The sequence below is a fragment of the Pseudorca crassidens genome, chromosome 1, assembly GCF_039906515.1.
Source record: "Pseudorca crassidens isolate mPseCra1 chromosome 1, mPseCra1.hap1, whole genome shotgun sequence".
In the NCBI taxonomy this organism is placed as follows: domain Eukaryota; kingdom Metazoa; phylum Chordata; class Mammalia; order Artiodactyla; family Delphinidae; genus Pseudorca; species Pseudorca crassidens.
The window spans coordinates 115,407,176-115,422,132 of NC_090296.1; the positions used below are offsets into that span (position 1 = coordinate 115,407,176).

The window sequence follows — 14,957 nt, forward strand, 5'->3', positions numbered from 1 at the left end:
TAAAAAACAAATAACAATACAAAGTATTATAGACTGAAAACCAAATGTATGTTAAAGTCTAGTACTATAGGTGTTCAGAGGAATGATTGCTGAGAGGTGAGATAATAGAAGACTTCAAAGAGGAGGCTGGATGAAATAGGAGAAAAGCAGTGACCTGGGAATCTATTAACTAGTTGCAGAACCTCACACAAGCCATTTACTTTCTCTGGACCTCAGCTTTACCAGTTATAAAATGAGGGGTTTTGGCTAAATTAATCCTTCTGTTCAACAAATATTTGTTGAATGCTTGCTTTATCCAAGGTAGCTGGGGATCTGACAGAGAATAAGTCAGACAACATTTCTACTCTCATGGTGCTTATAGTCTAGCAGATAAGTAAATGAGAATTTAAGCTAGGGATAAGTGTTAGAAATAAAATAGAACAACATGGACTACAGAGTGATAAAAGGAAGTGATTGCTTTGCTTGGGAGGGAAGGGTCAGGGAATGTGTCTTGGAAGATGTTGAGATCCAAATGACAAGAAGGAGCCAGTCATGTAAAGATCTAGGGAACAGTATTTCAGATGTAGGACAGAACAGGCACAATGGCCTGGGGGACTAAGAAGGGAATGAGCAAGAAAGCTAGTGTGGCTAGAGGGCCAAGAGAGAGGGAAGAGATAAGGCTGGAGAGGTAGAGAAGACTGAAGTGATATAGGGTAGAGCAGGACTATGAGTTGTCCTCAATGTTCATTCTCCCCTACTTCCACAGTAATAGAATCATGGGTGGGCACATGTCAGCTTGGCCAAAAACAACATCTCCTAGTCTTCCTTTCAGTGTGGTGTGCCATGTGCCCAGGTTCTAGACAATGAGGATGTAAGCAGAAGTGGAAAGGGAAACTTCTGGGCATGGCTTCCCCTTCTCATTTTTCATCTCTGGCTAGCTGGGATGCAGATGTGATGAGCAAGCACTTTGGAGCCAAAGATGGAACTCCAGGTTGAGTCTGGCAGAGATGCCCTGACAATCTGGGACTATCTTCCTTTCAACCCTTGTGTGAGAGAGAAATAAACTCTTAATTTGTTTAAGCCACTCAGTATATCTTAGGATCTTCTTTTTAAATGCCTTAGACTATAGCAGAACCAGTATGGCAGCCTTTCAAACCATGATTTGGAGTGAATTTAATCCTAATTACAATGAGAACTCACTGAAAAGTTTAATCAGGAGGATGAGGTGATCTGATTTACATTTTAATAAGACCATTCTGACTGCTTTACAGATAATGAATCATAGGGGAGCATGAGTAGAACCAAGAAGACTAGTTAAAAGGCTATATTGGTAAACCAGGTGAGAAATGACGGTGGATTTGAGGAGGATGGTATCAATGGATATGAGGAGAAGTGAACAAATTCAGGTTGTGTTTTGGAGGTGGAGCCATGAGGACTGGCTGATGGATAGGAGTGAGGGAAAGAGAGGCATCAGGGATAAATATGTATGAATGTATGTATGAAAATACCCAATTTTGTATCCATTCTACTGTTGATGGGAATTTCAGTGGTTTATACCATAGAGCTATTATGAGTAATACCATTATGAACATTCTTGTACATGTCTTTTCATGTAAATATGTATGCGTCGCTGTTGGATACATATCAAAAAGAAGAATTGCTGAGTCACAGGGTAAATATACACTCAGTTTTAGTAGATAATGCCAAACACTTTTCCAAGGTGTTTATACTGAATTATTTTCCTACTAGCAATGTATGAGCATTCCAGATCATATATATCTTTGTCAACACTTGATATTTCCTTTTGTTTGTTTGTTTTGCCATCCTGAAGACTCTGTTGTGGTAGCTCTTTGTGGGTTTAATTTCTATTTCCCTGATCACCCATAAAGTTGAGCAGTTGTTTTGATATGTGTATTGGTCATTTGAATATCTTCTTTTGTAAAGTGATTTAGAAACTTTAACATTTCTTTTTTTTTTTTAATGGGTTGTCTTTCTTTTTCTTAGTTATTTATAGGAATTATGTATGTATTCTGGGTACTAATTTTTTATGAGTTATATGTATTACAAATAATTTTTTTATTCTATGGCTTGGTATTTCACCCTCCTACTGGTGTCTTTGTTTTTACCTAAACTTTTGATTTTGAGATAATTGTAGATTCACATGCAGTTGTAAGAAATAATACAACGAGCTCCTTTGTACTCTTAACTCAATTTTTCCCAATAATAATATATTGCCAAACTATAGTACAATATGACGACTGAAATATTGATTCAGCCAAGATATTGAACATTTTCACCACAAGGATTCCTCATGTTGTCTTTTTATAGCCACAGCCGCTCCCCTCTCACCCCACACCGCTTTAAACCCTGGCAACCACTAATCTGTTCTCCATTTCTATAATTTTATCATTTCAAATATGTTAGATAAATGGACTCATACGATGTGTAACATTTTGGGATTTTTTTTTTTCACTCAGCATAATTCTCTGGAGATTTTATCCAGGTTGTTGCTTATATCAGTAGTTTATACCTTTTTACTGCTGACTAGTAATCCACAGTATGAGTGTACCACAGTTGTTAAACCATTCACCAGCTGAAGGATGTATGGGTTGTTTCCGGTTTTTGGCTACTATGAATAAAGTTGCTATAAACATTTGTGTACAGGTTTTTGTATGAACATATGTTTTCATTTCTTTAAGATAAATGCCCAGAGCATAATTGCTGGATCTCATGGTAGTTGCATGCTTATTTCCTCTACATACACTTAGAGCCACATCAGAGAGTGTTATAATTTTTGTTTCAAACATCATATATAATTTAGAAAACTCAAGAGGAAAAAGGAAGTCTATTGTTTTTACCCATATTTTTGTTTTACCACGTTCTTTCTTCTTTTCTGATGTGCCAAGATTCCTTCTTTTATCATTTCGCTTCAATTGAGAGAATTTTCTTTAGCCATTGCTTAGGGTCATTATACTAGTGACCCTAAATTATCTTAATTTTTCTTCAGCTTAGAATGTCTTGATTTCTCCTTTATTCCTAAAGGATATCTTCACTAGATATAAGATTCTGGGTTGACAGTGCTTTTCTTTCAGCACTTAAAAAAAAAACTGTGCCACTTTCTTTTCTTCTCCATGGTTTCTGATGAGAAATCCACTGTCTTTTGAATTTTTTCCTCATGTAGGTAAGGTGTTGTTTTTCTCTTCCTGCTTTCAAGATTTTTCTCTGTCTTTAGTTTTTAGAAGTCTGACTGTCTTAGTGTGGATTTCTTTGGTTTGGGTTTGGCTCATCTTGAAGCTGTAGGTTTATATATTTTGCCAAATTTTGGAAGTTTTCAGCCAGTATTTCTTTGAGTACTTTTTTCAGCTTTGCCCTCTATTGTTTCTCCTTCTGGGCTACAATGATACAAATGTTAGATCTCTTGCTACAATCCCACAAGTCCTTGAGGCTCTGTTAATCTCTTTCCCCTAGTCTATTTTCTCTCCATTGATCAGACTGGGTAATTTCTATTTTTCTGTCTTGCAGTTCAGGGGTCCCCAGCCCCCAGGCTGCAGACCAGTATGAGTCCATTTCCGGTCCGTGGCCGGTTAGGAACCAGGCTGCACAGCAGGAGGAGACTGGCGGGTGAGCGAGCAAGCAAAGCTCTGTCTGCCGCTCCCCATCCCTCCCCATCACTCTCATTACCACCTGAAGCATCCCCCCACCCCATCTGTGCAAAAACTGTCTTCCACCAAACCGGTCCCTGGTGCCCAAAAGGTTGGGGACCGCTGTTCTAGCTCACTGATTCCCCTGCCTCCTACATTCTGTTGTTGAGCCATCCACTGAATTTGTATTCAGATGACCATAGTTTTCTGTTCCAAATTTTCAATTTGTTAAAAAATATACACTTAAAAATGGTTAAGATGGTAAATGTATTGTGGGTTTTTTTTGTTTGTTTCTTTGTTTTTTGCCACACCACGCAGCCTGTGGGATCTTAGTCCCCCAACCAGCGATTGAACCCGGACCACAGCAATGAAAGTGCTGAGTCCTAACCACTGCATCACCAGAGAATTCCCTGTTACATGTATTTTTTAAAATATTTCATTTATTTATTTATTTGTTTGGTTGTGCCAGGTCTTAATTGCAGCAGGCATGCTCCTTAGTTGCAGCTTGCCAGCTCCTCAGTTGTGGTACATGGGCTCAGTTGAGGCAGGTGGGCTCCTTAGTTGTGGCATGCAAACTCTTAGTTGCAGCACGCATGTGGGATCTGGTTCCCTGACCAGGGTGGAAGCCAGGCCCCCTGCATTGGGAGCATGAGTTTAACCACTGCGCCACTAGGGAAGTCCCTGTTATGTGTATTTTAACACAATTTAAAAATTCAACTTGGTTCCTCTTTATATATTCTATTTCTTTGTGGAATCTTTCTATTTCTTTGCTGAGTTTTTATATTTTTTCATTTGTTTCAAGTGTTTCTGTAATTGCTTGGGAACATTTTTATGATGGCTGCTTTAAAACTTTTGTCAGGTAAATTCTAAGATCTCTGTCATCTCAGTGCTGGTATCTATTCCTTGTTTTATTATTCAGTTTAACATCTTCCTGGTTCTTGGTATGGTGAGTGATTTTCAATAGAAACTTTGACATTGTGGGTATTATGTTATAAGACTCTGGTTCTTATTTAATCTGTTTTATCTATTTCCTCTGACACCCCTATTAATTCCCTATGCATCTGAGGAATAAGCCAAATTAGCTATGATATATCGTCCTGTTTATGTATTGCTAGATTTCATTTGCTAATATTTTGTTTACCATTGTTGTTGATGCATGAGGCTGTCCTAAATTTTCCCTTTCCTATGTTTTCCTTAGGTTTTAGTATCCAGGTTAGTTTTGCCTTCAGTGAGTGAGTACCATCTCTTTTTATATTCTCTGGAAGCATTTGGATAAAATTGGTAATATTTCTTTCTTAAAGAAATAAGTTTGGAAGAATTTACCAGTGAAGCCATTTGAATTTGTAGTTTTCTTTGGGAGTAGGTTTATAATTGTAGGTTTAATTTCTTTAACAGGTATAGGACTATTTTGATTATCTCTTTTGTCTGTTTCAGTTCAGTAAATTAACTTTGTCTAAGAAATTTGTCCATTTTATTTAAACCTTCAAATTTATCGGAATAAGGTTGTTTATAATATCCTCTAATTATTTTTGTAACATCTGTAAAACCTGTGGTGATGTACATTTTCATTCCTGATGTTGGTTATTTACGCCTTTCTGTTTTTTCCTTGATTGGTCTCTCTAGGAGTTTATCCATTTTATTATTATTTTCAAACAACCAAATTTTGACCTTACTGATTCTTTCTACTAGATATTTGCTTTCTATTTTATTGGTATCTGCTCTTACCTTTATTATTTCTTCCTTCTGTTTACTTTTTCGAGGTTTAATTTTCTTGTTTTCTTAACTTATTGGTACACACCCTTAGCTCATTAATTTCAACTGTTACTTGTTTCTGATATATAAACAGAAGGTTATAAATTTCACACAAAGCACTATTTAGCCAAATTCCCTAAGTTTGTTATGTCATATTTTCATTACCATTTAATTCAACACATTTTCTAATTTCCATTGCGATTTCTTCTTCAACCCATGGAATATTTAGAAGTATACAAATTTGAGTACTTTCTACGTATCCTTTTTGTTATTGATTTGCAGCCTAACTCCATTGTTTAGAGGACATACTATGTATGCTTTCAGTTATTTGAAATCTGACTTGCTTCTTGGTCTTTGCATATGATCAACTTGGATGAGCACATATTCTGCATTTATTAAGTGCAGTGTTATGAATATATTCAGTTAAGTCAACTTAATCATGTTATTCAAATTTATGTCTCTATTAATTTTTTTGCCCATTTATTCCATCCACTGCTAAGAGAGGTATGTTAAAGTCTCAAATTATGATTGTAAATTTGTCTATTTCCTTTTATTTTTTGTCAGTTTTTTCTTAATATCACACATATTTTAAATTTACTCTTTACAGAAGGAAATGTATTTTTCACCAAAAGTAAGAAGTGCACTAAAAAGTAAGAATCAGTTTTAAGCAAGGGTGAACAAACTCTTTATGTAAAGGGTCAGATAGAAAATATTATAAGCACTGCATGCCACATATAATCTCTGTACATATTCTTTTTATTTTGTTTTGTTTTGTTTTTGCAAGCCTTAAAAATTGTAAAAACCTTTCTTAGCTTGAGGACCATAGAAAAACAGGCTACAGGCCAGATTTGGACTATGGAATACTTGACTTTAAGTATTAAAGTTTAATGTATTCCAGTAATTATATTGAGAGCTAAATAAAATTTAAATCAATAGGTATATTTGTACACTGACTATATGCCCAGTTTCCAACATTTTATCCTTTGTACTTTCAATATTATGAAATACTTCTGGGTTTCTTTAATGTGATTTTTTTTTCTGGCATCACGTCCTCTGGAACATGTTCACCCTTTCATCACAACCACTTTTCTCATTTTTGTCAATAAGTTAACCTTAAAGTTCCTCTGGTTGCATTACCAGAGTCTTGCGAATGGTGGCAATATCAACATTCCAATAGTCAGCTATTTCTTCTAGAATTCTACTTATAATCAATTTTTATTTCACTTACAGCACTATCAGTTTTCAGGGTATTTTGCTGAACTTTCAGCTTTGTTAACTGATTCTATCTTTCAATTATCCATTTTTGTAAAAAATCATGTGGATTTATCATTGAGAGAAAAGAAGGCAATACCACTACATTCTTTGCAGTCTGTGTGTGAACCCAAAAGCAGATACACAGTGGCCAATCACTGATCATGATATGCACCTTTCACTTACATAATGATTTGTGGAACAAAGATCTAGCAGCAAAGTTTGTGCTTTATGCCATTACTGACAGTTACTATACCATAGTAACTGAAATTTGAACCCTGCTGTTGGGGGACTGGTATTATTTAACGAAACTGTGGTACCAAATTTGTGCCTATTGGAATGGTACAAAGTGAAGACTCTTTGTATATTAAATGTGAATGGTCTAAACACACCAGTTAAAAGACACAGATTGTCAGATTGGATAAATAAAAAAGACTCAACTATATGTGGTCTACAAGAAACTAACTTTAAATACAGAGACATAGAGAAGTTAAAATAGAAGGAGGGGAGAAGTGATAAATCTTACTTACAGAAGAATTCCAAATAATATAAGTAGTTATTCCTCCCTCCAGGAGGTGGAGCTTAATTCTCCCTCCTTTGAATGTGGGCTGGACTTAATGACTCATATCCAAATAATAGGGTATGGAAAGGGGAAAAATTTTTAATTTACAGAGGAGAAGACTGGCAAACCCTACCTTAACCAAGGATAATACATCATGACCATGTAGGGTTTATCCCAGGAATGCAGGACTTTCTCAACACTTAAAAGTCAATGTAAGTAAGTCAGAAAGAGAAAAACAAATACTGTATGCTAACACATATATATGGAATCTAGAAAAAAAAAGATGGCTCTGAAGAACCTAGGGGCAGGACAGGAATAAAGACATCGAGAATGGACTTGAGGACACAGGGAGGGGGAAGGGTAAGGTGGGATGAAGTGAGAGAGTGACATGGACATATATACACTACATAGATAGTTAGTGGGAAGCAGCTTCATATCACAGGGAGATCAGCTTGGTGCTTTGTGACCACCTAGATGAGTGAAATAGGGAGGGTGGTAGGGAGCAAAAGAGGGAGGGGATATGGGGTTATATGTATACATATAGCTGATTCACTTTATTATACAGCAGAAACTAATATAACATTGAAAAGCAATTAGATTCCAATAAAGATGTTTAAATAAAAGAAAAAAAAGAAATAAACAAAAGAGATGGTATAGTTTTTAAAAAGTCAATGTAAGTCATCATATCAATAGACTGAAGAAGAAAAATCATATGACCACCACAATAAATAAAAATAAAATAAAATTCGACATCCATTTGAATTCAAAGCCTTAAGCAAACTAGGAATGTAAGGAATTCCTCAGACTGATATAGGATATCTACAGTTAAAATCTTACTTAATGGTGAAAAACCAACTGCTTTCTCCCTAAGATCAGGAATAATACAAGAATATCCACTCTCACCATATCTATTCAACATTGTACTGAATGTCCTAGCCAATGCAATGAGGTAAGAAAAACAAAGGCATGCAGATGGAAAGAGAAGAAATAAAATAATCTCTTTGTAAACAGAATGATTACTACATGGAAAATCTGAAAGAATCTAACACACACACACACACACACACACACACACAAAGCCACTAAAATGAATAAGAGAGGTTAGTATGGTTTCAGGATACAAGGTTAATATGCAAAATTAATTGAATTTCTATATACTAGAAAGGAACAATTGGAAATTGAATTTTAAAAACAATGCCATTAAAATAACACCAAAAAATGAAATACTTAGGTATGAAACTAAAAAATATGTACAAGATCCGTACGCTGAAAACTCCAAAATGCTAATGAAAAAAATTCAAAGAAGACCTAAATAAATGGAAAGGTAAGCCATGTTTACTGGTTAGAAGACTTGATATTGTTATGATGTTAATTCTCCCAAAATTGTCTATAAGTTCAATGAAATCCAAATCAAGATCAGTAGACTTTTCTTGGTAGAAATTAACAAGTCAATTCTAAAATTTGTATGGAAAGGTAAAGATGGTACAATAACCAAAACAATTCTGAAAAAGAAAAACATCAGAGGATTCATGTTATCTGAGTTAGTATAAAGCTAGAGTTATCAGGACAATGTGGTATCAGAAAAGGATAAAGACAGAGGTCAGTGGAACAGAATAGAGAGTTCACACATATACACTGATTTTTGACAAAAGTGCAAAGGCAATTCAATGGAGAAAGGACAGTCTTTTCAATAAATGATGCTTGAATAATTGAAGATAGCTATATACAGAACCTTGACCCACACCTTGCACCATATACAAAGATTTATTCAAAATGTATCATAGAAGTCAGTGTAAAGCCTAAAACTATAAAACTTTTAGAAGAAAACAAAGGAGGAAAATATTTGTTTTCTTGGGTTAAGCAAAGATTTCTTAGATGCCACACCAAAAGCATAATCCACAAGAGTAAAACAACTAATATCTTGGCCTTAATCAAAACTTAAAACTTCTATTCTTTGAAAGACAGTGTTAAGATGGTGAAAAGAAAAGCTACAAATTGCGAGTAAAAATTTCAAAACACATCCTTGATAAAGAATATTTTGTCCAAAATATATAAAGAACACTCATAATTCAATAATAAGAAAACAAGCAACCCGACAGAGCTTAAGGATGGTGGAAGAGTAAGACGTGGAGATCACCTTCTTCCCCACAAATACATCAAAAATACATCTACATGTGGAACAACTCCTACAGAACACCTACTGAATGCTACAGAAGACCTCAGACTTCCCAAAAGCCGAATACCAGACAACAGAAGAAAGAAGAACTACAATCCTGCAGCCTGTGGAACAAAAACCACATTCACAGAAAGACAGACAAGATGAAAAGACAGAGGGCTATGTACCAGATGAAGGAACAAGATAAACTCCAGAAAAACAACTAAATGAAGTGGAGATAGGCAGCCTTCCAGAAAAAGAATTCAGAATAATGATATGATTATCATTGTCAGAATAATGATATGATTATCAGAATAATGATATGATTCAGAATAATGATACTGAAGATGATCCAGGACCTCGGAAAAAGAATGGAGGCAAAGATCAAGAAGATGCAAGAAATGTTTAACAAAAACCTAGAAGAAGTAAAGAACAAACACCTAGAAGAATTAAACAACAAACAAACAGAAGTGAACAATACAAAAACTAAAGTGAAAAATACACTAGAAGGAATCAATAGCAGAATAACTGAGGCAGAAGAACGGATAAGTGAGTTGGAGGACAGAATGGTGGAATTCACTGCTGCAGAACAGAATAAAGAAAAAAGAATGAAAAGAAATGAAGACAGCCTAAGAGACCTCTGGGAAAACATTAAACACAACAACATTCACATCATAGGGGTCCCAGAAGGAGAAGAGAGAGAGAAAGGACCTGAGAAAATATTTGAAGAGATTATAGTCGAAAAATTCCCTAACATGGGTAAGGAAATAGTCACCCAAGTCCAGGAAGCACAGACAGGCCCATACAGGATAAACCCAAGGAGAAATATGCCGAGACACATAGTAATCAAATTGACAAAAATTAAAGACAAAGACAAATTATTGAAAGCAACAAGGGAAAAATGACAAATAACATACAAGGGAACTCCCATAAGGTTAACAGTTGATTTCTCAGCAGAAACTCTACAAGCCAGAAGGGAGTGGCATGACACATTCAAAGTGATGAAAGGGAAGAACCTACAATCAAGATTACTGTACCCAGCAAGGATCTCATTCAGATTCGACGGAGAAATCAAAAGCTTTACAGACAAGCAAAAGCTAAGATTATTCAGCACCACCAAACTGGCTCTACAACAAATGCTAAAGGAACTTCTCTAAGTGGGAAACACAAGAGAAGAAAAGGAACTACAAAAACAAACCCATAACAATTAAGAAAATGGTAATAGGAACATACATACCGATAATCATCTTATATGTGACTGGATTAAATGCTCCAACCAAAAGACACAGGCTTGCTGAATGGATACAAAAACAAGACCCATATATATGCTGTCTACAAGAGACCCACTTCAGACCTAGGGACACATACAGACTGAAAGTGAGGGGATGGAAAAAGATATTCCATGCAAATGGAAATCAGAAGAAAGCTGGAGCAGCAATACTCATATCAGATAAGATAGACTTTAAAATAAAGAATGTTACAAGAGACAAGGAAGGACACTACATAATGATCAAGGGATCAATCCAAGAAGAAGATATAACAATTATAAATATATATGCACCTAACATAGGAGCACCTCAATACATAAGGCAACTGCTAACAGCTATAAAAGAGGAAATCGACAGCAACACAATAATAGTGGGGGACTTTAACACCTCACTTACATCAATGGACAGATCATCCAAACAGAAAATTAATAAGGAAACACAAGCTTTAAATGACACAATAGACCAGAAAGATTTAATTGATATTTATAGGACATTCCATCCCAAAACAGCAGATTACACTTTCTTCTCAAGTGCACATGGAACATTCTCCAGGATAGATCACATCTTGGGTCACAAATCAAACTTCAGTAAATTTAAGAAAACTGAAATCATATCAAGCATCTTTTCTGACCACAACACTATGAGATTAGAAATCAGTTACAGGGAAAAAACATTAAAAATACAAACACATGGCAGCTAGATAATACACTACTAAATAACCAAGAGATCACTGAAGAACTCAAAAAGGAAATTAAAAGGGCTTCCCTGGTGGCGCAGTGGTTGGGAGTCCGCCTGCCAATGCAGGAGGCACGGGTTCGAGCCCTGGTCCGGGAAGATCCCACATGCCGCGGAGCAGCTAAGCCGTGCACCCCAACTGCTGAGCCTGTGCTCTAGAGCCCAAGAGCCACAACTACTGAGCCCGCACGCCTGGAGCCCATGCTCTGCAACAAGTGAAGCCACCGCAATGAGAAGCCTGCGCACCACAACTAGAGAAAGCCCGCGTGCAGCAACGAAGACCCAACACAGCCAAAAATAAATGAAATAAATTTGTTAAAAAAAAAAAAAATACCTAGAGACAAATGACAACAAAAACACGATGATCCAAAACCTATGGAATGCAGCAAAAGCAGCTCTAAGAGGGAAGTTTATAGCCATACAAGCCTACGTCAAGAAACAACAAAAATCTCAAATAAACAATCTAACCTTACACCTAAAGGAAATAGAGAAAGAAGAACAAACAAAACCCAAAATTAGCAGAAGGAAAGAAATCACAAAGATCAGAGCAGAAATAATTGAAATAGAATCAAAGAAAACAGTAGCAAAGATCAATAAAACTAAAAGCTGGTTCTTTGAGAAGATAAACAAAATTGATAAACCTTTAGCCAAACTCATCAAGAAAAAGAGGGAGAGGACTCAAATCAATAAAATTAGAAATGGAAAAGAAGAAGTTACAACAGACAGTGCAGAAATACAAAGCATCCTAAGAGACTACTACAAGCAACTCTATGCCAATAAAATGACAAACCTGAAGAAATGGACAATTTCTTAGACAGGTATAACCTTCCAAGACTGAACCAGGAAGAAATAGAAAATATGAACAAACCAATCACAAGTAATGAAATTGAAACTGTGATTTAAAATCTTCCAACAAACAAAAGTGCAGGACCAGATGGCTTCACAGGTGAATTCTATCAAACATTTAGAGAAATGCTAACACCCATCCTTCTCAAACTCTTCCAAAAAGTTGCAGAGGAAGGAACACTCCCAAACTCATTCTATGAGGCCACCATCACCCTGATACCAAAACCAGACAAAGATACTACAAAAAAAGAAAATTACAGACGAATATCATTGATGAATATAGATCCAAAAATCCTCAGCAAAATACTAGGAAACAGAATCCAACAACACATTAAAAGGATCATACACCCTGATCAAGTGGGATTTATCCCAGGGATGCAAGGATTCTTCAATATGCGCAAATCAATCAATGTGATACACCATATTAACAATTTAAATAATAAAAACCATATGATCATCTCAATAGATGCAGAAAAACTTTTGACAAAATTCAAAACCAATTTATGATAAAAACTCTCCAGAAAGGGGGCATAGAGGGAACCTACTTCAACATAATAAATGCCATATATGACAAACCCACAGCAAACATCATTCTCAATGGTGAAAAACTGAAAGCATTTCCTCTTAGATCAGGAACAAACAAGGATGTCCACTCTCACCACTATTATTCAAAATAATTTTGGAAATTCTAGCCATGGCAATCAGAGAAGAAAAAGAAATAAAAGGAATACAAATTGGAAAAGAAGAAGTAAAACTGTCACTGTTTGCAGATGACATGATACTATACATAGAGAATCCTAAAAATGCCACCAGAAAACTACCAGAGCTAATCAATGAATTTGGTAAAGTTGCAGGATACAAAATTAATGCACAGAAATCTCTTGCATTCCTATACACTAATGATGAAAAATCTGAAAGAGAAATTAAGGAAACACTCCCATTTACCATTGCAACAAAAAGAATAAAATACCTAGGAATAAACCTACCTAAGGAGGGCATCCCTAGTGGCGCAGTGGTTGAGAGTCCGCCTGCCAATGCAGGGGACACGGGTTCGTGCCCCGGTCCGGGAAGATCCCACATGCCGCAGAGCGGCTGCATCCGTGAGCCATGGCTGCTGAGCGTGCGCGTCCAGAGCCGGTGCGTCCGGAGCCTGTGCTCCGCAACGGGAGAGGACACAACAGTGAGAGACCCGCATACCACACACACACAAAAAAAACCTACCTAAGGAGACAAAAGACCTGTATGCAGAAAACTATAAGACACTGATGAAAGAAATTAAAGATGATACCAACAGATGGAGAGATATAGCATGTTCTCGGATTGGAAGAATCAATATTGTGAAAATGACTATACTACCCAAAACAATCTACAGATTCAATCAATCCCTATCAAAATACCAATGGCATTTTTTACGGAACTAGAACAAAAAATCTTAAAATTTGTATGGAGACACAAAAGACCCCGAATAGCCAAAGCAGTCTTGAGGGGAAAAAAATGGAGCTGGAGGAATAAGACTCCCTGACTTCAGACTATACTACAAAGCTACAGTAATCAAGACAATATGGTACTGGCACAAAAACAGAAACATAGATCAATGGAACAAGATAGAAAGCCCAGATATAAACCCACGCACCTATGGTCAACTAATCTATGAGAAAGAAGGCAAGCATATACAATGGAGAAAAGACAGTCTCTTCAATAAGTGGTTCTGGGAAAACTGGACAGCTACATGTAAAAGAATGAAATTAGAACACTCTGTAACACCATACACAAAAATAAACTCAAAATGGATTAAAGACCTAAATGTAAGGCCAGACACTATAAAACTCTTAGAGGAAAACATAGGAAGAACACTCTTTGAGATAAATCACAGCAAGATCTTTTTTGATCCACCTCCTAGAGTAATGGAAATAAAAACAAACAAATGGGACCTAATGAAACTTAATAGCTTTTGTAAAGCAAAGGAAACTACAAACAAGACAAAAAGATAATCCTCAGAATGGGAGAAAATATTTGCAAACAAATCAATGGACAAATGAGTAATCTCCAAAATATATAAACAGCTCATGCAGCTCAATATTAAAAAAACAAACAACCCAATCCAAAAATGGGCAGAAGACTTAAATAGACATTTCTCCAAAGAAGACATACAGATGGCCAAGAAGCACATGAAAAGTTGCTCAACATCACTAATTATTAGAGAAATGCAAATCAAAACTATAATGAGGTATCACCTCATACCAGTTAGAATGGGTATCATTCGAAAATCTACGAACAACAGATGCTGGAGAGGGTGTGGAGAAAAGGGAACCCTCTTGCACTGTTGGTGGGACGTAAAGTGATACAACCACTATGGAGAACAGTATGGAGGTTCATTTAAAAACTAAAAGTAGAATATCCATATGACCCAGCAATCCCACTACTGGGCATATACTCAGAGAAAACCATAATTCAAAAGACACATGCACCCCAATGTTCATTTCAGCACTACTTACAATAGCCAGGTCATGGAACCAACCTAAATGCCCATCGACAGACGAATGTATAAAGAAGATGTCGTACATATATACAATGGAGTGTTACTCAACCATAAAAAGGAACGAAATTGGGTCATTTGTAGACATGTGGATGGATCTAGAGACTGTCATACAGAGTGAAGTAAGTCAGAAAGAGAAAAACAAATATTACATATTAACGCATATATGTGGAACGTAGAAAAATGGTATAGATGAACCAGTTTACAGGGCAGAAATTGAGACACAGATGTA

General features: G+C 36.1%; 1 protein-coding gene across 5 annotated transcripts in view; it reads left to right on the top strand.

Moving 5' to 3' along the window:
* IQCH (IQ motif containing H) overlaps window positions 1–14,957 on the top strand; it is a 209,916-nt gene that overhangs the window by 73,445 nt on the left and 121,514 nt on the right. The window lies entirely within an intron of this gene.